Consider the following 24,893-nt stretch of genomic DNA (forward strand, 5'->3'; position numbering starts at 1 on the left):
ATATATATATATATATATATATATATATATATATATATATATATATAAAGAATGTATCTCCTAACCCACAGCTGTGAGATGTATGTAATCTGCTCCTCTTCTATTATTTTTTTATAGTCTGATCATTAATATTAGCGTCACATATCCTTTTACAATATAATATGGTGTAATGTGTTAGGTTAAGCCAAATTATTTTTTGGCCAAACTGCTTTCTAGTTTTCCTTAGCAGTTTTCATTAAAAAAAAAGTTTTCCCCCTTACATTTATTACTTTATCTGGATTATCAAGTCCTATTGTTTCTGACTGTCCTTTGTCTAGTCTATTACATTGATCTATTTAACTATTTTTTAACCAATCTTAGATTTCTTTTTAATTTAGTCATTTTGAACTTAAAACAAAAAGCCCCCCGAAAAAAAGAAAGAAAGAAATACATTTCCATATACACATCAAAACATAGAGAGGCTTCATTATACAATGACAAATTTCCATTTCATTCTGTCCACTTTCTTTTTACTATGTAGTAAATACTACACATGCTTTCAAATGTACCCTGCTTCTCTTTTCTTCTAAATTTTCTTTTGTTTTTTGCTGTGAACTTTTTTCTCCCTTCCTCCCCACCCTAGAGAAGGTTACAATTAAATACAAATATATGTATATATATACATATATATACATAAACACATATATACTCACATATATATGTATATGAAACCATACTATACATACTTTTATTTATAATTTCTCTCTCTGGAGGTGGATAGCATCTTCCTCAATAGGTCCTTTACAGGTGGTTGGAATATTTATGATACTCAAATCATTCAAAGTCCTACAATAAAGAATTGTTAACAAGAAAAAAATTTTAAAAATGAGAAATACATAAAGCGTTAAAAGAAAGGTTGGGGAGTAGAATTTATTATGCTTCAGCCAATGTAAAAAAAAGCAGGGGTAGCAATCATGATTTTAGACAAAGTTAAAACTAAAATAGATTTAATTAAAAGAGATAAACAGGGAAGGTAAACTATGTGTCAGCAATATTATTCAATGTTGTTTTAAAAATACTAGAAATAGCAAAAAGAGAAAAATTAATTGAAGGAATAAGAATGGGAAATAGTAATAAGCTATCTCTTTTTGCAGATAATATGATGATATATTTGAAAAATCCTAAAGGTTCAACTGAAATGTTAGTTGAAACAATAATTTTAGCAAAGTAGTAGGATATAAAATAAACCCACAAAAATCATCAGAATTTCATATATCACCAACAAAATTCTGCAGGAACAGATATTAAGAGATTCCCCATTTAAAATAACTGTAGGGGCGGCTAGATGGTACAGTGAGCAAAGCCCTGGCCCCGTAGTCAGGAGGTCCCAAGTTTGGTTCTGGCCTCAGACACTTAACACCCACACCAAAAAAAAAAAAAAAATTAGCCATGTAACCTTGGGTAAGTTACTTAACCCCAATTGCCCTCCAAAAAGGCAATAAATAAATAAAAATAAAATAACTATAGACATAAAATACCTGAGAGTATAACTGCTAAAACAGATCCAGAAACTACATGAACATAATTATGAAACATTCATTTTACAAATAAAGTCAAATTTAAATAATTGGAGAGATATTGTTCATGGGTATGTGAAGCCAATATGATAAAAATGACAATTTTACCTAATTTATTATTCAATGCCATCCCAACTAAATTGCCAAAAAAATATTTTTTTCTATTAAAAAAATAATAACAAAATTCAGAATAAAAGGTCAAGAACTTCAAAAATATAAAGAAGGTGGTGTAGTAGTGCCAGATCTTAAAGTATATTATACAGCAATAATTATTACAACTATCTGGTAAAATCTAAGAAATAAGGTAGATCAGTGGAACAGAGTAGACATAAAATATGCAGTAGTAAATTATTATAGTAACCTTATGTTTGACAAATGTAAAGCTTTAAGTTTTGGGGATAATAATTCATTATTTGGCAAAAAAAATTATTGGGAAAGCTTAAAAGCCATCTGGCATAAAACAATATATTAAACCATGTACCAAAGTCAAAACGGATACATGACCTTAATCTAAAGGGAGATATCACAAGAAAATTCGAAGAACATGAAACATACTACCTATTAGACTCATGGATAGAACAATTTATGTATAAACAGAGATGGAGAGTATTATGAAGTATAAAATGTTTAATTTTTGATAAATTAAGAAAGATTTATACAAATAAAATCAGTATACCCAAGATTAGAAGAAAAGCAGAAAATTTCTTTATAGTCTCTCAAATAAAGGTTTCATTTCTCAAATATGTAGAGAACTTTGTGAAATTTATAAGAATGTGAGTCATTCCCCAATTGAAAAATGGTCAAAGGATATGAACAGGTAAAGATGAAGAAATCAAAACTATATGCAGGCACACACACACGTATGTGTGTGTATGTATATATACATATATGAAAATGCTCTACATCCTTATTCATTAAAGAAATGCTAATTAAAACAACTTTGAGATATGATCTTAAACTATAAGATTGACTAAAATGATAGATACCTTTCAATAGGGGAATGACTAAATAAGTTGTGATATATGATTGTGATGTAGTACGATTGTTATAAGAAATGATGAGCTAGCTGGTTGAGTTTAGAAAAACATGTAAAGAAATGAAATGTGAAATGAGCAGTACCAAGTGAACTTTGTACATTGTAATAGAAATTTTGTCCTAAGAACAACTTTGAATGACTAATTCATCTTGAGTATCATAAATACTCAAACCAAATATAAAGGACCTATGAAGGAAGAATGTATCAACCTCCAGAGAAAGGTACTAGCACTACTGATCCTCCACTCTCATTTGCTTCCTTTGTAATTAGTTCTTCCTTTCACACCTCATTTCTATGAGATAATTGATCCTTTTTAACTCTCCTTATCCAATTTTACTTTTTAGAATCACCCTATCATACTCAGCTCAAACCCAGCCTTTCTTTCAAACTACCATCATGATGACAATCTTAAGAGTACTGATAATGTGTTCACATATAAGAAGGAAAAGGTTCCCTACCCCTATATTTAGGGTAGTTTTCTTAATAATTCCTTGTAATATTGTACCAGGACTCGTTTTTTATTGTAAATTTTAAGTTGCACAACAATTTTTATGTTGTCTCTCCTTGATCTGTTCTCCAGATTAGTTGTTTTTCTAATGAGATGTTTCACATCCTCTTCTAGTTTTCATCCTTTGACTTTATTTCATTATTTCTTGGTGTCTTATAATGTCATTAGCTTCCCCTTGGCCAGTTCAAGTTTTTAAGGAGTTAGTTTATTCCTTAAACTTTTGGATCTCTTTTTGCATTTGGTTGACTTTCTTTTCTTAATTTTCTTGAATTACTCTTAATTTTTGTCCCTAATTTTTCCTTTGTCTCTCTTATTTGATTTTTGAAGTTCTTTTTAAGTTCTTCCAAGAACTCCTTTGGGGCCTGTGACCATTTGGTGTTTCTCTTTAAAGTAGGAGTGGCTTTTTTGGTTTCACTTTCTTCCTTAGAATATGAATTCACATCTCCATCCTTGTAGTAGCTGCCTGTGTTTGGATTCTTTCTCCTTTCTTTACTCATTTTTATATTGTTTTATTTTTTTTAACAGCTTATTATTGTAATCAGGTTTCTAGTCCCAAGAGGTAGAGAGTGGTGCCCCAGGCCTCAGGTCCTTTTTACTGTTATTTTCTGAGCTCTATCCAGGGAATCAACCTCAAAAATTCCCCTCCCCCAACTGAGGCATGGCTAGCGCCTGCCATGCTGTCTCTCAAACACTCTTGCTCCCTACAGTCCCTTCTGCGGCTGCAAACTCCTTGCTCCTCTGCTCTGGAACCAAAACCAGGGACTCTTCTCCTGCAAGTGCTCATAGGCACAGTTGGGTCCACCTCTAGTCAGCACAGCTAGGTCTGCCATCCAGAAACAGAGGAGGGTCCTTTAATCTTCCCCTATTCAGCTGTCCAACCCTTATACTGTCCATAAGGTGAAAGTTTCTGCTGCCCCTAGGGTTTGCTGTTTGTTGATTCAGTGGAGTTTTCCTGGAGGTGTTTGCCCTTCAATCAGGCCAAACATCCAGGTCTTTTCTGGAGGTCCTCTCAAGTTGTCTTAGAAGGACAACTGCTGGGTGTAGCTAGGTGGTGCAGTGAATAGAGCATTGGCCCTGGAGTCAGGAGGACCTGAGTTCAAATCCAGCCTAAGACACTTAACACTTATTAGCTGTGTGACCTTGGTCAAGTCACTTAACCCCAATTGTCCTGCCTTCCCCCCCTCCAAAAAGCAAAAAAAAAAAAAAAAAAAAAAAAGGACAACTGCTTTACTTCAACTTTTATTTATCTCTGCTTCTCCATTAACAATGATGTGAGGTTCTGTCTTATTTGGGGGGGAAATTTGGAGAGTCTGGTATTTTCTGACCTATACTGCCATCTTTCCAGAATCCTCTAATTCTAGATGTTTTTCATAACTGCAGCTTTATAATATACTTTGAAGTTTGGGAGTGTTATTCCCCCTTCATCTGAACTTTTCATCATTTTCCTTGATAGCTTAGATATTATAAAGTATCCACTTGCTAATCTGATTGGCATAGCATCAAAAGTGTAAATTAAATTTGGAAGGACTGTCATTTTTATAATAATGGCATAGCCTTGCCATATTGCTTCAGATTTTTAAAAATTACTTTAAGGAGCACTTCGTAATTGAATCTAAACAAGTCTTTTGTGTACTTTGATATCACCACATATTTTGTGTATTTTGCAACTAAAATTGGAACGGACCTTCCCGTTCTGTTTTTACTTCTTGGGTTCTGTTATAATTATATAGAAAAGTTACTGATTTTTGAAGGTCTGTGTTATAGCCTGCAACCTTTCTGGAATTATTGTCTGAGGATCTTTACTGATTTCCTAGAATTTTTCATGCATACCATCATATCATCAGCAAAAGGGACAGTTTTATTTACTCTTTATCTGTCTTTATGCCTTTAGGGTTTTTTTTTGTCTTATTGCTATTGTTAGCATTTCCACAGCTATATCAAATAATAGTGGAGAGAGTGAGGATCCCTGCTTTACTCTCATTAAATGAGAAAGGGCAGGTAGTTGGCACAGTGCATTCATTGAGCACCAGGCCTGGAGTTAGGAAGACTCATCTTCCGGAGTTAAAATCTGGCCTCAGAAACTTACTGGTGGTGTCACCCTGGGCAAATCACTTAATTCTGCTTCAGTTTCCTCACCTGTAAAACGAGCTGAGGAAGGAAATGGCAAATGATTCCAGTATCTTTGCCAAGAAAACCCCAAATGGAGTCATGAAGAGTCAGACATAACCGAAAAACAACTGTATTCCCATTGATTATGATGCTTGCTCTTGGTGTTAGATACTTTTTATGATATTAAAAATCATCCCTCTATGCCTGTTTTGTACATTTTTTAATGTGAAAGAATGTTACACTTTGTCTGAGACTTTTTCTACATCAATCTAGATGATCATGTGGCTTCATATTCTTTGATTTCTAATATAATTAATTGTTTTGTGTTTTCCTAATATTCAACTATGCCTGTATCCCTGTTATAAATCTCATAAAAAGAACTTTTAGGGTACCTTCCCAATTTTTGAAAATAATTTGTCAGTTATTGATACTAATTCTTCTTTAAAAGTTTGATTGAATTATCCTATGAATCCATCAGGACCAGGAATTTTTTCTTTGACAATTCATTTATACCTAGATCCTCTACATTTTTTTTTTACTGTTCTTTTGCACTCCATTTTTCTGAAATTAAGTTCTTCCTTCTTATTTCTCATTTATTTCCTAGTGTATTTGTTTCCCCTTCCTTTTCATTTATTCTGAAAACCAACCAAACTGAGCAAATACATATACTTTCCTCTTAGATCCTTGAAGATATTAGGGTTCTGGAAGGATACTTGTCTCTTCCCTTTATTAGAATGTCAGCACTTCATCACCATTTAGCCCTTTCCAGTTATTAAATGTATTTTGTTCCCTGCATTTGCATTTCAAAAAATCCATTCCACTCTGATCTTTTTACAGGAATGTTTGAAAGTCCTCTATTCTTGACCATTTCTTCCCCTTTTAGGATTATACCTATTTTTTCAAGCTGTTATTTTTAATTTTAAGCCTTTATTATTTCCTTTTTGAAATATCTTGTTTTAAGATTTTCTCTTCTTTAAAGTAGTTGTTGTCTAATCTAATGTGATGATTGAAATGCATTGTTATTTGACTTCTTTCTGGCTGCTGGTAGTATTTTTTCTTTGACTTGGAAGTTCTGAATTTTGGCTATGTTATTCCTAGGAATTTTCAGTTTGGGCTTTCTTCTAAGAGATAATCAATGGATTCATTCTATTTTAACTTTGCCTGCCCTCTGGTTCTAATAGATCTGGGAAGTTTTTAGTCAAGATTTCTTGAAATATCGTGTCCAAATTATCTAACCTTGAATTGTTTTCCAGGTCAGTTTTTTTCTTTATTGCAGATTTAATATTCTCTTCTTTTTCAAATCTTTTGATTTTGTTCCAATATTTATTGTCTCATGGAGTCATTGTGTTATGTTCACTCCAGTCCATTTTTCAAGTGATCCATTTATTGGGCAAGATTTTCTATTTTTTGGTGGCCAGCAGACGCAGAGGCGTGGCTGGCAGAGGCAGACCCAGAAGGGGCCTGATCTTCCCACCAACCACAAGGTCCACTACCAGGCCTATCACCAAAGGGCTGGGACTGGAAAGAGCAAGGTAAGAAGCAAATACAGGAACCCCTGTCCTGGACAGCAAACACTCCTGGGGATATCACTTCATAGCCCAGAAATTTAAAAAAAAAAAAAAAGCCCCTTTCAGGACTTCCAAAGACCAGGATGACAGAGTGAACCTCGCTTGCTCCAAACCCCCCCTCTGACCCTGAAAACATAGTAACTCTTGCCCCAGGGCAAAACCCTCTACAGTAAAGGCTTGGGATCCTAGAGGAAGGGCGTGGCTAGGGCCCTGCCTCAAAATGGGTAGAAAGCAGGCTACAAAGACAAAGACTCTGGAGTCCTACTATCCTCAGAGGGAGGAACCAAACCCAGAGGGAGACAATGTAGACTCCACACCCAAAGCTGAAACTTCAACAAGGAATGGGTCCCAAGCACAGAAGGCTCTCCTAGATGAGATCAAAAGGAACTTTGAAAACAAAATGAGAGAGATAGAAGACAAAATGAATAATTCTCTCAAAACCAAAATAGCAGAATTAGAAAAACATTATAATGAGGAAAACATCTCTCTAAAAAGAAAAGTGTATGATATGGAAAAGGAGCTCCAAAAATCAACCAAGGAAAATGATTTGCTAATAACTACAATTAACCAATTGGAAACAAATAACTTTATGAGGAACCAAGAATTAGTGAAGCAAAACAACAAGAATGAAAAATTAGAAAAAGAAGTAAAATACCTCAAAGAAAAAATAACTGACCTGGAAAACAGATCCAGGAGAGATAATCTGAGAATCATAGGCCTACCAGAAAATTATGATGAAAAAATGAGCCTGGAAAATATTCTCCAAGAGCTTGTTAAGGAAAACTGCCCTGAGATACTAGAACTTGAGGGCAAAATAGAAATCGAGAGAATCCACAGGACACCTGCTGAAAGAGATCCCAAACTGAAAAGTCCCCGAAATGTTGTGGCCAAACTCCAGAACTACCAGATAAAAGAGAAAATACTTCAAGTGGCCAGAAAGAAACAATTCAAATATCGAGGGTCCACAGTGAGGATTGCACAGGATTTGGCAGCCTCTACACTGAAAGATCAGAGGCAGTGGAATACAATTTTCCAGAAAGCAAAAGAGCTTGGGTTACAACCACGGATCACATACCCAGAGAGACTAAGCATATTCTTCCAGGCAAAGAGATGGTCATTCAATGATATAACAGAGTTCCAGACCTTCTTGATAAAAAAGCCAGAACTCAATGGAAAATTCAACCTCCAATTACGAGATGAAACAGTGACTTAGAAAGGTAAACAAGGAAAACACACACACACACACACACACACACACACACACACACACACACACCCTGCTATTTGATAAGGGCAAACTGGTTATAGACAAGTAGAGGGTATGAGTATAAAATACACAAAATGATGATTTTAAAAAATCTTATTAAGGGCTACAAAGGGACTGCAATGGAAGAAAGGGAATGGATGAAGTGGAAAAGGGTAAATTATGCCACACACAGAGGCATAAAAACTGTATAGCAGAGGAAAAGAAGGGAGGGAGTTGGGAATCATATGAGCCTCATTGATTCTGGTACAAGGAGGGAATAGCAACCAGTTAAGCATGGGACTCTATGGAGAAGAAACGCAAAAAGTATCATTTTAGAGGGAAAGAGGGGAGGGAGAGGAGCTTCACATGAGATTTGTTCCTGTCACTATTGGTGCAAAGAAGAAATAACATAATTAATTATAAAAATATCCTACAGGCAGTAGGAGGGGGAAACGGCTATGAAAGGGGGGGAGTGGTTTGTAGGGAGGGAAGAAGTAAGGGGAAAGGGGAGGAAAAGGGAGGGGGGCTGATAAGGGAACACTGAGGGAGGTGGTGGTCAAAAGGAAAACTATTAAGGGAGGAAGGGAGAAGGGGGGAAAATATGAACATTAACAGGGGCTGGAATAGGATGGAGAGAAAGAAACAGATAACAATCATAACTGTAAATGTGAATGGAATGAACTCTCCCATAAAACAGAGATGGCTAGCAGAATGGATTAGAAATCATAATCCTACAATATGCTGTTTACAAGAAACACATCTGAAACAGAGGGATACACACAGGGTAAAGGTAAAAGGCTGGAGAAAAATATATCATGCCTCAGCTAAAGTAAAAAAAGCATGGGTAGAAATCCTTATCTCAGATAAAGCAAAAGCAAAAATAGACCTAATTAAAAGAGATAAGGAAGGAAACTATATCCTATTAAAAGGCACCATCGAGAATGAAGCAATATCATTATTTAACATATATGCACCAAGTGGTATAGCATCCAAATTCCTAGAGGAGGAGAAGGTAAAGGAATTAGAGGAAGAAATAGATAGCAAAACTATACTAGTGGGAGACCTTAATCTCCCCCTCTCTGAACTTGATAAATCCAACCTCAAAATAAACAAGAAAGAAGTTGAGGAGATGAACAGGATTTTAGAGAGGCTAGGTATGATAGATCTCTGGAGAAAACTGAATGGGGATAAAATAAAGGAATATACTTTCTTCTCAGCAGTTCATGGCACATACTCAAAGATTGACCACATTCTAGGGCATAAAAACCTCACAATTCTATGCAGTAAGGCAGAAATATTAAATGCATCCTTCTCAGATCATGATGAAATAAAAATTATATGCAATAAAGGGCCAAGGAAAGACAGACTAAAAACTAATTGGAAATTAAACAATTTAATCCTAAAGAATGAGTGGGTCAAATAAGAAATTATGGAAACAATCAGTAATTTCATTCAAGAGAATGATAATAATGAGACAACATACCAAAATTTGTGGGATACATTAAAGGTAGTTCTGAGGGGAAATTTTATATCCCTGAGTGCATACATGATTAAACTAGAGAAAAGGGAGCTCAACGAATTGGGCATGCAATTAAAAAACCTAGAAAAAGAACAAATTCAAAATCCCCAATTAAGTACTAAATTGGAAATATTGAAAACCAAAGGAGAGATTAATAAAATTAAAATTAAGAAAACTATTGAATTAATAAATAAAACCAAGAGCTGGTTTTATGAAAAAACCAACAAAATTGATAGACCCTTAGTTAATATGATAAAAAAAAGAAAGAAGAAAACCAAATTACGAGTGTCAAAAATGAAAAGGGTGAATTTACCTCCAATGAAGAGGAAATCAAAACAATAATTAGGAATTATTTTTCCCAATTGTATGCACATAAATTTGACAATCTTAGGGAAATGGATGAATATTTACAAACATACAAGTTGCCCAGATTAACTGAAGAGGAATTAAATTACTTAAATAATCCCATCTCAGAAAAAGAAATTGAACAAACCATCAGTCAACTCCCTAGGAAAAAATCTCCAGGGCCAGACGGATTCACTAGTGAATTCTATCAAACATTTAAAGAACAATTGATTCCAATACTCTACAAACTATTTGGGAAAATTAGTGAAGAAGGAGTCCTAATAAATTCTTTTTATGACAAAATATGGTACTGATACCTAAATCACGAAGAGATACAACAGAGAAAGAAAATTATAGACCAATCTCCCTCATGAATGTAGATGCAAAAATTCTAAATAAAATACTAGCAAAAAGACTACAGCAACTTATCTCAAGAATAATACACTTTTGTTAACTTGTCATAACACATGGGCCAAGTGTCCCTTAAAAATGTGTAGAAAATCTTTCTAATAAAATGGTTACATGAAATGTCATAGAGAAGTACAGCTCTCTAATCCTAACAAATATCCAACAGTGAAGACATCCACAACAAAAACAATCAGAAGTAAACTTCTCCATCAATTCTGGCAACCCAACAGGAAACCAGTTTGGGTAGGGAGGGGAGGGAACCCAAAATAAAGCTTCCCTTCTCTGTGGACTGGAGTGGTAAGGCCAAAAATATTCATTTACCTGGAGACTGGTAAGATCTCTAATTCATGAGGCTGATATTTCCCCTGGCAAGCAAGGCCAGCATCAATAATTGGGTACCTGAAGCCAGATCCAGGTCCCAGTCTGAGAAGAAAAACAAAGACAGTATCAGCCCTGAAATATCACTGCTTAGAGAAGCAGGGTTTTATCCCTTATAGGATTCTTTTAGTCCAAGTGACATTTTTGGTCATTCAATGACAGGTGTTGCCACTTTACTGATAAAGTTACAAGGCTATTAGTATAAAGCTTCAAGTAAAATTTTTTTATCTTTATTATAACTTGACTAATAGCAACAATCATTTTCATACAAAAAAAAAAGAAATGTGCATGAAGCCATGAATCTCCATTATGCAAATCTTTTTTTTTTTAAAGTAATCAGGGTTAACTAACTTGCTCAAGGTTACACGGCCAGTTATCTCTGTGTGGGTGCCAAGTATCTTAGGCCAGAACTGGTCCCAGGTCTCCCAACGCTGGGGCTGGCATTACTCACTGCACCACCTGGCCACTCCTAAGCAACTGGGGTTAAGTAAGTTGCTCAAAGTTACAAGGCCAGTTATTTTTGTGTGGGTGTTAAGTATCTGAGCCCAGAACCGATCCCAGGTCTCCTGACTCTGGGTCAGGTGCTCTTTTTGCACCACCTTGCTGCCCCTGTAAATCTTTTTTTTAAGTACATAACAAGTTCAATACAAGTTCAAATTTCAGAATGTCCTGCAACTTTGCCTTCTGAACTTCTTAGACATTTTTCCTTTTTTTGCACCACTATCAAAATTACTACCACATTTTGTGAAACACCTTTTTGTTGTTGTTGTTCAGTCATCCAGACATGTCTAATTCTTCATGACCCCATGGACATAGCACACCAGACCCTTCTATGCTCCACTATATCTCAAAGTTCAAGTTCATGTTCATTGTTCCCATGACACCATCTATCCATCTCATCCTTTGCTGTCCCCTTCTTCTTTTGTTTCCAATCATTCCCAATATCAGGGTCTTTTCTAATGAATCCCATCTTCTCATTATGTGCCAAAGTATTTAAGCTTTGGCTTCAGTATTTGACCTTTAGTGAATACCATGAATCAATTCCTTTAAGTATTGACTGATTTGATCTCCTTTGCTGTCCAAGGGACCCTCAAAAGTCTTGTCCAGGACCACAATTTGAAAGTGTTGGTTCTGCAGAGCTCACCCTTTTTTTAGTCCAACTCTTACAGTCATACATTGCTATACTGGGGGAAAAAAAACAAACAAACCTTGCTTTCCATATACATACCTTTGTTGGCAAGGTGATATCTCTGCTTTTTAGTCCACTGTCCAGATTTGCCATAACTTTTCTTCCAAGGCATAAGCATCTTTTAAATTCATGGCTACATTGGTCATCTGTAATGATCTTCAAGCCCAAGAATATGAAATCTGACACTGCTTCCATTTCTTCTCCCTCTGTTTGCCAGAAAGTGATATTTGACCATTTGCCAAGATCTTAGCTTTTTGTTTTTTATATTAAGTTTCAAGCCAGCTTTTACACTTTTCTCTTTTGCCCTCCTCAAGAGGCTTCTCAATTCCTCTTCACTTTATGCCATCAGAGTGGTGCCATCTGCATATCTGAGCTGGTTGATATTTCTCCCGGCAACCTTAATTCCCGCTTTTGGCTCATCAGTCTGGCCTTTCGCATCATGCACTCTGCATATGAGTTTAATGAAGGAGATGAAATATACAACCTGGCCATACTCCTTTTTCTATCTCCAACCAATCAGTTGTTCCATGTTCAGTTCTTCTTGACCCACCTGGCTCCTCAGAAAATAAGCAATATGGTTTGGTAGCCCCCCGCCCAAATAAAAAAGTTCTCTCTTTAAACATAGTCTAGAAAAAAAAACCCACCCATTGGTTATGTCGGAAGACATATGACTCATTCTGCACCTCTGATGCATCACCTTTCTGCCATAAATTGGAAAGCTTGATTAATTGTTAGTCTTCTAGAACCATGGTTGGTTATTGCATTGATCAGTTCTTAAATACCTGAAAATTGTTTTCCTTTATAGGAAATGTTGTAGCCATTGTATAAATTGTTTTCCTGGATCTGTTCACTCTTCCTCAGTTCATACAAGTCTTCCTAGATGTCTCTGAATCTGTCTCTTTGGTAATTTTGTATAGCACAATAATACCCCATTACATTTATAAACCATAATTGGTTTATCCATTCCCTAATTTATGGGCAGCACCTTTAGTTTCCAATTACTACGGTTTTCATTGTTTTTGCTATAACAAAAAGTGCGGCTATAATTATTTTTGTATGAGTCTTCCTTACCCTTAAAAAAATATTTAGGAGTTTTTGTCCAGTTATAGTATCAATGGATCAAATCATAATCACAATTTAGTGACATTTTTAGTATAATTTCAAATTACTTTCCAGAAAGTGTGAACTAAATTACAGTTCCATCACTGATTCATATGTGAGAAACAGACAGACACACACAATCTTCCAAAACCCTCCAACAATTAGCACTTTTCTTCTTATTTGTCATTTTGGATCTGATGGATGTGAGGAAGGATCTCAGAACAGTTTCAAATTGCATTTCTTGTATTATTAGTGATTTGTGCATTTTCCCCATATAGTTGTAGATAACTTTTTTTTTTGGAGGGGGGAAGGCAAGGCAATTGGGGTTAAGTGACTTGCCCAAGGTCACATAGCTAATAAGTGTGTCAAGTGTCTGAGGCTGGATTTGAACTTAGGTCCTCTTGACTCCAGGGCTGGTGCTCTATTTACTGTGCCACCTAGCTGCCCCAAAGATATTTTTCTTTTCTTTTTTGGTGAGGCAATCAGGGTTAAGTGACTTGACCGGGGTCACACAACTAGTAAGTGTCAAGTGCCTGGGGAGGGATTTGAACTCAGATTTTCCTGACTCCAAGGCCTGTGCTTTTCCACCTAACTGCCCTTGATAACTTCTTTTTGAGACCTGTTTATATCCTTTATTTGTTGGATTATGGTCCTTGTTTTTATATAGTTGAATCAATGTCCTATATAGTTTGAACATCAAACTTGTATCAGAGAAATTAGCAACAAAGTTTTGCTCCAGTTCCCTATTTCCCTTCTAATTTTAGCTACATGGATTTTGTTTGTGCAAACACTTTCCAATTTTATTTAAACACAATTGTCTATTTCATCTCACAGAATTTATGTATTCCTTTTGTTTTAATCAAGAACTCTTCTACATTCCAAAGTTGTGACAGGCATATCCTTCCTTTTTCCTCTATTTTGAAAAAAAAAAAAAAGAAAATATTTAGAACAATACACTTGTATGACCAAAATTCATTCCACGGTACATAAATTTCCAAAGGATGTGAAGAAACATCATACATGTACACAAAAGAATCATAACTTATTAGCAACCATATGAAAGAATGCTCTGAATCACTAATAAAAGACAAACCAAAATGGGCTTTATCTGGGCCCTCTTCTTTTCTCCCTCTATACTTTTTCACTTAGTGATCTCATCTGCACCCCTGGATTCAATTATCCAGCCCTAACGACTCTGCTCACACCCGGTCTTGCATCCCCAACTATCTGCTGGATAACTCCAACTGCATGTCCTAAAGACATTTTAAACTCAATATGTCTAAAAGTGAACTAATTATCTTCTCCGCCCCCGCAGTCATCCTCCTTTCCAAATTTCTCTGTTACTGTCTAAGGCACCCTCATCCTTCAAATCCTCTAGACTCTCAAGCTAGGTGTTTTTTCCCATATCCAATCTATTGTCCAGGCTTGTCAGTCTCATCTTTATAACATCTTTCAAGCACACCTTCTTCTTTCTTCTGAAACTCTTACTGCCTTGGTGTAGGAGCTCATCTTCTCATAGCCTGAAACAGCCTGCTTGTTGGTCTTCCTGCCATAAGTCTCTCCTCACTCTAGTTCATTTCTCCTCAGCCACTAATCTCAGTGATTGTTAGCTGACAGAGTAGGAGAGGAAAAGATTTAGGATGAAGGTAAATTGACATCATTGACTATGGAACAAGCATTCCAGAGAACTTAGCGAATGGGGTAGATAGTGTTTGGATGGGATTTTGGGGCAGGAGGGGTAAGGTGGATCAGGAGGTGGGGAATGAGGCTTGATTGATTACCTAGTGGGGCTCAGAATCACTCAGTTATGCAGGGTATAAAAAGGTATAAATATATTCATCGTGGAGTGGAGAATGCTACTCCTCTTCCCAGAGGAGGCTGGAGATCAGGCAGGAAACAACTGTACCATGAGATAGAAGGTGCTGTTTTGCTTTTCTTTCTTCAGAAGACTGGAGATTATGTAGAAGATACAGCTATTGCTGGAAGCTAAACATGTACAGCTGGGGATGGAAATCCCATTCCCCCTTGACTTACCTATCTCTTCTTCTGGTGCCAAGGTGCAGCAGGATATGGAAGCCCAGAGGTCAGAAGGAAAGTGGTCCTCTTTTCACCAGAGGCTTTCCATGCTTGGAGAGATGGGAGATTAGTCTGGGTGCAGCCCGAGGTTGATATTACCTTGCTGTAATGTAGATGGTAGTTGCTTCTTGCCAGTCCCTAGCAGCCTGAGGGTGGAAATCAGGCAGGTGAAGCAGGAAGTGGAAGTCTTGAGCCCTGTGTGGGAAAGTCAAGTTGAGGCAGGTGATCCTTGCTGCCTTCCCTTAGGGTCATGGGCAACCAGAGATGGAAACTGAATTAAGAGAAAGGTAAATTTCTGCAATTTTGATAATTTCTGGCAATATTGCAGAACAAATTCACTAGATTCCTCGTTGAACCTGGGGAGAAAGAAATAATGAAATGATCCAGTAGCAAAGAGGATTGGAATTGGTGTGATTGCCCCCAAATGCACCTGAAAAACACTAGACATTCACACCCCTACAAGGACCAGACAACTAAAATTTGAATTTCTCATATTGTCTTAAGGTATCTACAACTGATCAAAGTCCACAAAAGTAAGTAAAAGTACTTGCTAAGTGATCAATATCCACCTATGGCAAATACATATGTAGGTGTATGTATATGTGTGTATATGTGTGTGTGTGTGTGTGTGTGTGTGTGTGTGTGTGTGTGTATATTTACCCGCCTTGGAATTAATTTACTTTTAGCCCTCCTCTCTTCCTGAAAGATGATCTTAATGAATGCATTCCTTTGACTAGAGGCTTTTCCAAACAGTTCTAAGATGTGTGTGTTTATTCTGAGACAGCATGTTCCTTTATGTTGCCTTAGTCAGAACCCTCTCAGAGTGTGTGAATTAAGCACATAAATAATTGAGGTTGACAAATATCAAGGGGAGGAAGAAAAGGCACACAGCTTCTAGCTGGCAGGTTATAACAAGAATGCTGATGAGTAATGTTACAGATTAAAAAGTGGGTAGGCAAAAATTTAGTTTGGCTTTTTTTTTAATGAAAAGTTATAACTATCACCATTTAGCTATAATGCAGTATGTTACTCAGTTGGATTGTAGGTGGGAGATTAAGTATCAGTGATAAAAGCGTTTCTTGGCATTCAGGGACTCCTTTGGGCCACTTCAAAGGATTACTGAGGAGTTCTAAAAGGAGATCTTTCTTGTTCTTTCCTGTTCTAACTTCCCTGACAACTTCTGTGTGCCTAGCTAATGAAGAACTTTGTAATAGGTTGGGGGTGGGGAAAGACAGAAAAATGCAATTCTTCTCCAACCCTGCACACTATGTTTTTGTGTGCCTTTGTCCTGTTACATAGATATGATTGTCTTCTTCGTGTTGTCAATGTGAATTTTAAATTAAAACAGTCAATGCAACAAAACTGAGATCTTTAATCAGGGTAAATGAGTTGAAGTTGGGGGTGTACCACAGCAAGTGCTAGGGTACCCCAGGAGGGGGCTGGGAACAGATTTATATAGGGTGCAAAGGCAGAGAGAATGACTAGGCTGCAGGTGGGGAGGGGTTAGGCATCTTACACTTCACCACAGAAGTCGTTTGGCCAAAGTTCATAAAGAAAGCTCCGGAATCTCTGTAGGGGAGAGTTTAGGAGATTTACAAAATAATCAGAGGCTCCTAGTGACAGAGTCTGGTCTGTTCCAAGCAATCCATTGGCCTGGGGTGGAGGACTGGAAGCTTCAGTCAGTTCTTAGTTAATTGTGTTTGTCAGCTGTCTGATAGTTCAGGAAGTGGGGAGGTAGGAAGGGATAAAAGCTTTTCAGATTTCAGTGTTTATATTCTCATAGTACGGTCATGCATACAGTAGGCACTTCAATATTTACTTGCTTAGATTGATAGATAAAGCCTTGTCCACATCCTTAGGGGTAAGTAGCATGACAAGATAGTAAAAAAAAAAATTGTAACAAGTGCGGACAATAGCTTCCTCCCTTTTTCTGACCCAAAATCATCAGAGAAGAAAAGGTAGAATTGAAGGGGAAAAAATTGTCTGGAGGTTTCAAATCTTGCTTTGTAGCACAATAGAGAACATACTCATTTGTCTAAAGATGCTTTGGACCTGCAAAACATAACATAAACGTTTGGTCTGGGATTGTGATTCTTTTGCTTCCAGCAACTCCCAGTACGGATACTCCATCTACAAATGCAAATTTCCATATTATCTGAGATTTATAGTCTCAGAGAGTTGCCTGGGGGTACTGAGAGGTTCAGGGACTTACTAGTAAGAGATGGGACTTAAAATCGTGGTCTTCCTGACACCCAGGCTTTTATCCAACAGAACATGATCCTACTCATCACATCCAGATGCCTTTGAAAACATCTAAACATGAAGTATTTTTCCAGACAGCTGAATCAGCACCTCACCTTCATTATTCAAGCTAAAGTTAGCATGCCAGCCCAGGGTTTGGGGCTCTACTTCCTGTCCATTATCAAGTTCTTCAAGAAGAATGTGGTTACAAACCATTTTTCTTGCTGCCAGTTAAATTCAACTGAGAGATCCAGGAATTCCAGACCTCTCAGAGTCACCAAGCTGCCTCCAAGGCTAAATCATGGGATTGATGGGGTGCTTGGATCTATATCTGTAACAGCAATTTGTAAAACCAATTGGCAACATCAGTCTGTAACATCAATTTGTAAAACCAGTTTGTACAATTGTAACTGCAATTTGTATTGTAAAATTGTAATAGCAATTTGTAAAACCAGTCTGTAAAATCCCTTTCCCAGCCTCAAAATCTGCCTCTTCCCCCTATCTGCACTCTGCCTAGGCAACAACTTGTGACTCCTTTGCCCTAGCTTAATCTCCTCTTGTCTCCTTCTGTCTGGCCCAAATCTCATCTCAAACTTTTATCTATGCACTGAAGTCACAAGTTTCTCTCAGTCAGCCCTAACTTTTATCTATGCTCTGAAGTCCCTTACATCCATCAGGTCAGCCCTGACAATGGCAGCCCTACCCTTTAAAAGTAAAAGCCTATGCCCCCTTTCTCTTGCAGGTCCCTTAAGGATCCTTGACCCTGTAAAGCACAGAATAAACTTTTTCAACTCTCACTCCAATTAAGCCTGAGACTTTCAATTCTTTCCAGATGCTATTGCAGGTTTTCTGGTCTTAGATAAGATCAGAGTTCCTGCTGAACCTAATAGCCATCCCTCATCAGGATCACCATTTAATCATCCATGCTCAGGTGAAGAACACACAACATCTGAGGCAACAAGGGGCGTAAGATCAGCATCATGACCAACACCAATACAGGGAAGCTGTACTCAACTGAATATATCCAATCTTGAACTTGATATGTCAAACTAGCTAGGGAATTTTTCTACTTTTTTCCCCTCCTCCATTCCTTTCTTTCTACTTCTCCAAATATTGAGGCAGACACATAGGCATTTAAGGACAGTACTATAAATGGCCTTTTGTAAATGCAAAAATTATTTCATTTATTTTTCTATTTTATCTGATCCCTTACTTTTATTATAATAACTTGGGGGATGAAAAATGAAAAAGAATAACTAGTTCAGGCCTGGAAAAGGGTACAAAATAAAAAAAGGAAGGTAGAATCTACTGTTTCCTCTGATAATTCAACTGTATAAGTTATGGTATATGGTTGTTACAGAATATTATTGTGCTATAAGAAATGATGAGCAATATGCTTTCAGAAAAACCTAGGAAGACTTACATGAACTGATGCAAAGTAAAATGAGCAGAACCAGGAGAACACTGCATACAATAACAGCAATAGTGTACAATGAACAACTGTAAGTGACTTAGTTATTCTTAGCAATACAAAGATCTAAGACAAATGAAAAGGACTCATGATAAAAAAATGCTATCCACTTCCAGAGAAAGAACTGATAGAATCTGAATGCAGATCAAAGCATACTTTTAAAAAACATTATTTTACTTGGGTTTTTTTGTTTTTTTTCACAATATGACAATGTTTTGCATGACTACACATGTTTAACCCATATCAAATTGCCTGCCTTCTCAATGAGGGCAGAAAGGAGAGAGAAAATTTGGAACTCAAAAGTTTAAAAAACTAATATTAACAATTTTTACATGTAATTAGAAAATAAAGTATTTTAAAAGACAATTTGATTGTATACCATTAAGTATAAATTTGCTTTGGAAGTTTTTTTTTTAATTTGTCTTGGTTCAGACATAACCTAACTTACTAAGTTTTGCATTTTAAAAAGAGCTCTTTGTGAATGAATGAATACAGCTATTTGCGTGTTTTTGGTAATAAGAGCTAGAATTTATATAAAATTTTAAGGTTTGCAAAGGACTTCACAAATATATCATTTTATCCCTACAACAACCCTATAAAGTAGATGCTATTATTATCCTTATTTTACAGATGAGGAAATTCAGACAGAGGTTAAGTGATTAATTCAGAGTCAGAGAGCTAATAAATATTTGATGCTAATTTGAATTCAGATCTTCCTAACTCTAGGTACAATATTTTATCTACTACATCGCCAAATAAAAGTGATAAACCTTTAAGCCACTCTGATTAAATGAAGAGGCCAGATTCATTCCCAGAAACTTTATATATATTTTGTAGCTATTTGGAATGGGATTTCCCTTTTTATTATTGCCTCTCAGATTTTGTATTATTATATTAATACATATCATTGCTATAATATAAAAATGCTATCGATTTTTGAGGGTTTATTTTGAAGCTTACAACTTTGCTGATTCTATTATCTCAAATAGTTTCCTTGTTGATTCTTAAGGATATTCTAGGTAAATCATCATATCATCAGCAAATAGAAAACCAGTAAATCCTTTGCCTTTAATTTCATTCTCTTGTCTAATTGTTATTATTAGCATTTCTGGAACTACACCAAAAAAATAGTTTGGAAAGAGCAGCATCCTTGATTAATTTTGGAAAGTTTCTATTGTATTACTGATTTTTGCCTTTAGTTTTAGAGAGAAACTTTTAAAGATGTTTTAAAAAGATATACTTAGTAGGTTTCTTTTTTCTTAGTAAAAAATGTGTTATATTTTGTCAAAAAAAATTTCTGCATCTATAGAGATAATTATGTCCTTTAAGAAACTTTTGTTTTTAATGATTATGTTCATTGTTTCCTAGTGTTGAACCATCTTTGCATCTCTTTTAAAAATACAACATGATCACAATGCATAATTTCTTGGATGTATTGCTGTAGTCCATTTGACAGAATTTTATTTAAAGTTTTCTGAATCAATATTCATTATTGACATTAGTCATACTTCTGTTCTTTATCTTGTCCTGCTTAAGTGTTAAAACTGTATTTATCTCATAAAAGGGAACTGGTAGGGTGCTTTCTCAATTTTTGAGAATAATTTGTGTAGAGTTAGTACCAATTGTCCTTTAAAAGTTGAATAGAATTCTCCTATGAATCAATCCAGGAGTTCCTTCCCCATCCCACCCTGCTTTGGAAATTCCATTACAGCTAATTCAATTTCTTTTTCTGAGACTGGATAATTAAAGATCTCTATTTGTTCGAGTTCTCAGTTTTGATAGCATATAACAACACATAGTAGATTCTGGTATTTCTTTTTATTTCTTCTGGTTTTGTTGTGATTTCATTTTGTTTAGTTGCTATTTTGTTGATTTGATTTTCTCCCATCTTCATTTTAACTAGGGAGGCTAAAAGTTTATTTCTTTTATTAGTATTTTAAAAGAGATAGCTTTTAATTTTATTTATCATTTCTATAAGGCTTCCCCCAATTTTCTATTTCTCCTTCCATTTTAACACCTCCTTTTTTTGTTTTTTTTAGTTTCTTAGTTTTCATTTTTCTAATTTAAAAAAAATGAACATTCAATTCATTAATCCTCTTTTCCCCCCTATTTTGTTAGTATATGTTTATAGGGACATATTTCCCAAGCACAGCTTTAGCTGCATCTAAGAAATTTTGGCGTGTTGTTTCATCATTACTATTTTCTTTCATGCAATTATTGATTGTTTCTATGATTTGTTCTTTACTCATTATTTAGGATTTTGCTGTTGTCTCCATTTGGGTCTGTCTTTTTTGCATAATCCCTTAACTGATTACTATTTTTATTGCATTAGAGTCTGCAAATGAAATTTACTATTTGTACCTCTTATGCAGATCTGATACTAGAACACAATGGTTGAGGTGGGGTTGGAGGTGGGAGATGCTCAGTATGTTTGCTTTAGGGGTTACAAATTTAATTTATCCCATTAGGATTCTTGGTGCCCTAGATTATAAAGAAAGCTAAAACTGTTTTATTTCTTGTCCATAGTTCCTATTTTGGAGAGGTATGAGAGGTAATAAGGATCAAAGAAAATGTATAGTTCTTCATCATTTTGGTAATGTGGCCTGAAGTCTCACAATAGTATTTTAAATAGTACTTTATTGAGCTGAGCCTTGGAAAAAGGGATTAGTCTAAACATTCATACTAGAAAAAAAAAGTAGGTGAAAATGATATATTTGTTCATTGTGAAAAGCAATTGTATGGGTTTCTATTTGTATGCATAATTTGGTCAGGCCCTAGAGCCATGCCAAGAATTGAATAGGAGAGGAGATGGAAATGGATATACATAACAAAATAATAAAATATGAATAGCAAAATATACACAAATAAAGAACAAAACTATGCAGAGTTATGAGTAATGGAGCTAGAGTGCATACGTGATACTAGTACCAAAGCAAATTATAAAACATGTGCATACTAAAAATATTCTTCAATTAATGTATACATCAACATACATATGTATTTACATGCATGGTAGTTATTACACAGATAAACATTAGCATTTTTACTTTACTACACGTACAACCATTTGACCAAGTTCCCCTGGGACATCATAAGATAGTTACATAAGATAGTTACAGTTAGAATTAAGCTCCTTTGTAGACTGCTTTTACAACTGAGCTAGTTGACTATATGGACTGATAATTTTTCTTTTTCTTTTAAAGCAATTGGGGTTAAGTAACTTGCTCAAGGTTACATGGCCAGTTATTTTGTGTGGGTGCCAAGTATCTGAGGCCGGAACCGATCCCAGGTCTCCTGATGCCTGGCCGCCCCTGATAATTATTCTTATCACAACAATAATTTTGCTTTCCTAAACCTGAAATCTTACAGGCTTCACATTGGTTCAGAGTACACTACACATTATTGGACATGTTTATAACCAGAGTCTGCTGAGCAAGTAGGGAGCAAATGTACTGTTTCTGGATTTAATCCTCTCCCTTTATTTGAACAGACTACTGGGTGGTGGTACACAGTCTTCCTCCAGGCAATTTTTTCATGACTGACAAATCATTTCTTTTGCTGAGTCCACTGCATGTCCATCAGTCTTTAACTGCTAACCTCAATGACTATGAAATAGGTTTCTATTCATTTGCTAACTTGCTGGTCCCAAGAATACCAGGATTTCTCCACAGAAGTGTGACTGTACCAAAGGTCTCCACCACAGTCTCAGACATCATCTATTGCTTGTTTCTGTCAGCTTTCTCCTAGACTGAGGCTCTTATTGCAGGGGCACTTTCTCTCTCAGCCAAAATATATATAGGTAGCGAGTGTCTTCAATCTTTCCATCCTCAGGTACCTCCAAGCATAAGCTATTAGGCAGACACACCCAAATATCAACTGATAGGATATAAAGCCAGGGGCATCATTCCTAATAATAGGAAAGCCACATATAGGATCCAATAAGAATTTTTTTTAAAAAAATCTGGTTTCAATGTCCCTAACATGTTCATCAGTTTACAATTGAAATGTTCAGTTTTTGGGTCCCCCTGAGGCAGCAAGGGGCTGCTTAAGACATTTTTTTTTGCTTTTTTTTGGAAGGCAATTGGGGTTAAGTGACTTGCCCAAAGTCACAGGTCTAGTAATTGTGTCAAGTGTCTGAGGCCGGATTTGAACTCTGGTCCTCCTGACTCTAGGGCCGGTGCTCTATTCACTGTGCCACCTAGCTGCTCTTAAGACTTCTTGATACCAGGTAAAGCTAACATCTCTCTGAGAACTCCAATTTCAAAGTCTTTGACCTACACTGTGAAATTCTTCTCCCACTTTGGCAGTCAAGGCACTTTTCTGGTTCTTGGATGGAAATACCTGTACATTTTTTTCCAGTTGTGTCCAAATCCTCCTGCCCCCATTTTGGGGGTTTTCTTAGCAAAAATACTGGAGTGGTTTGCCATTTCTTTCACCAACACATTTTATGGATGAAGAACCAAAAGAGAGTTAAGTGTCTGAGGCTAGATTAGAAATCAGGAAGATGAGTTTTCCTGACTACAACCTATCCATTGAGCCACCCTGTTTAACAATAATGCAATATTCACAACACCCACAGTGGTTATGAATATGCTGGTATAGTTGTAAATCACAAAATGTAGTAGACTCTCCACATAGAGGGCTGAACCAAAGCCTTTATTCAAACACCAGAAAACATAGTCCCAGAACCAGAAAGCCAAGTCCCAGAGCCAGAAAGCCAAAGTCATAACAGTAGTCACGAAGTTCATACTCTTGGTTAACCCTAGGAGTGGTATTGCTGGATCAAAGGGTATGAAAGTATTTATAGTCCTTTGGGCATAATTCCAGATTGCTCTCCAGAAAGGCTGGATCAGTTCACAACTCCACCAGCAATGCATTAGTGTTCCAATGTGCCCACATCCTCTCCAGCATTTGTCATTCTCCTGTTTTGTCATCTTAGCCAATCTGACTGGTGAGATGTGATACTTCAGAGTTGTTTAGATTTGCATTTCTCTAATCAATAGTGATTTAGAGCATTTCTTCATGTGCTTATAGATAGCTTTAATTTCTTTCTCTGAAAACTGCCTGTTCATATCCTTTGATCATTTATCAATTGGGGAATGACTTGTATTCTTATAAATTTGACTCAATTGTCTGTATGTTTTAGAAATGAGTCCTTTGTTAGAGACATAGGTTGTAAAGATTCTTTCCCAATTTCCCACCTCGCTCTTAATCTTGGTTACATTGGCTTTGTTTGTACAGAAGCTTTTCAATTTAATGTAATCAAAATTATCCATTTTACATTTTATAATGTTCTCTAATTCTTGTTTAGTCATAAAGTCATTCCCTCTCCACAAGTCTGATAGGTAAACTATTCCTTGTTTTAGGAGACTGCTTACAGTATCAACCTTTATACCTAGATCATGCACCCATTTAGACTTGATTTTGGTATATGGTGTTAGATAATGGTCTATGCCCAGTTTCTGCCATACTATATTCCAGTTTTCCCAGCAGTTTTTGTCAAATAGTGAGTTCTTATCCCAAAAACCAGGGTCTGGGGATTTATCAAACAATAGATTATTATAGTCATTGACTTCTGAATCTTGTGTGCCTAATCTATTCCATTGATCCACTCCTCTATTGCTCAGCTAGTACCAAGTAGTTTTGATGACTGTTGCTTTATAATACAGATTGAAATCTGGTATAGCTAGTCCACCTTCCCTAGCATTTCTTTTCATTAATTCCCTTGATATTCTGGACCATTTATTCTTCCAAATGAATTTTGTTACTATTTTTTTCTAGCTCTATAAAGTAGTTTTTTGGTAAATTAATTGGTATGGCACTAAATATATATCTTAATTTGGTAAAACTATCATTTTTATTATATTAGCTCGACCCAGCCACGAGCAATTGATATTTTTCCATTTAGTTAGATCTGACTTTATTTGTGTGAAAAGTGTTTTTAGTTGTGGTCATATAGGTCCTGGGTTTGTTTTGGCAGGTAGATTCCCAAATATTTTATAATGTCTACAGTAACTTTAAATGGGATTTCTCTTTCTATCTCTTGCTGTTGAATTTCATTGGAAATATATAGGAATGCCAAGGATTTGCGTGGGTTTATTTTATATCCTGCAACTTTGCCAAATTTATTTATTGTCTCAAG

The 24,893-nt window shown here is 36.0% G+C and overlaps 1 pseudogene; it reads right to left on the reverse strand.

Moving 5' to 3' along the window:
• The window catches only part of LOC138151419 (DNA repair nuclease/redox regulator APEX1 pseudogene), a 22,277-nt pseudogene extending 6,684 nt beyond the window's left edge, over nt 1–15,593 (reverse strand).
• Nucleotides 15,594–24,893: the final 9,300 nt, after the last annotated feature.

Source organism: Petaurus breviceps, unplaced genomic scaffold (assembly GCF_028583685.1).
Source record: "Petaurus breviceps papuanus isolate PSGF00001 unplaced genomic scaffold, PetGlider_PUasm1.0 90897, whole genome shotgun sequence".
NCBI classification, from domain to species: Eukaryota; Metazoa; Chordata; class Mammalia; order Diprotodontia; family Petauridae; genus Petaurus; species Petaurus breviceps.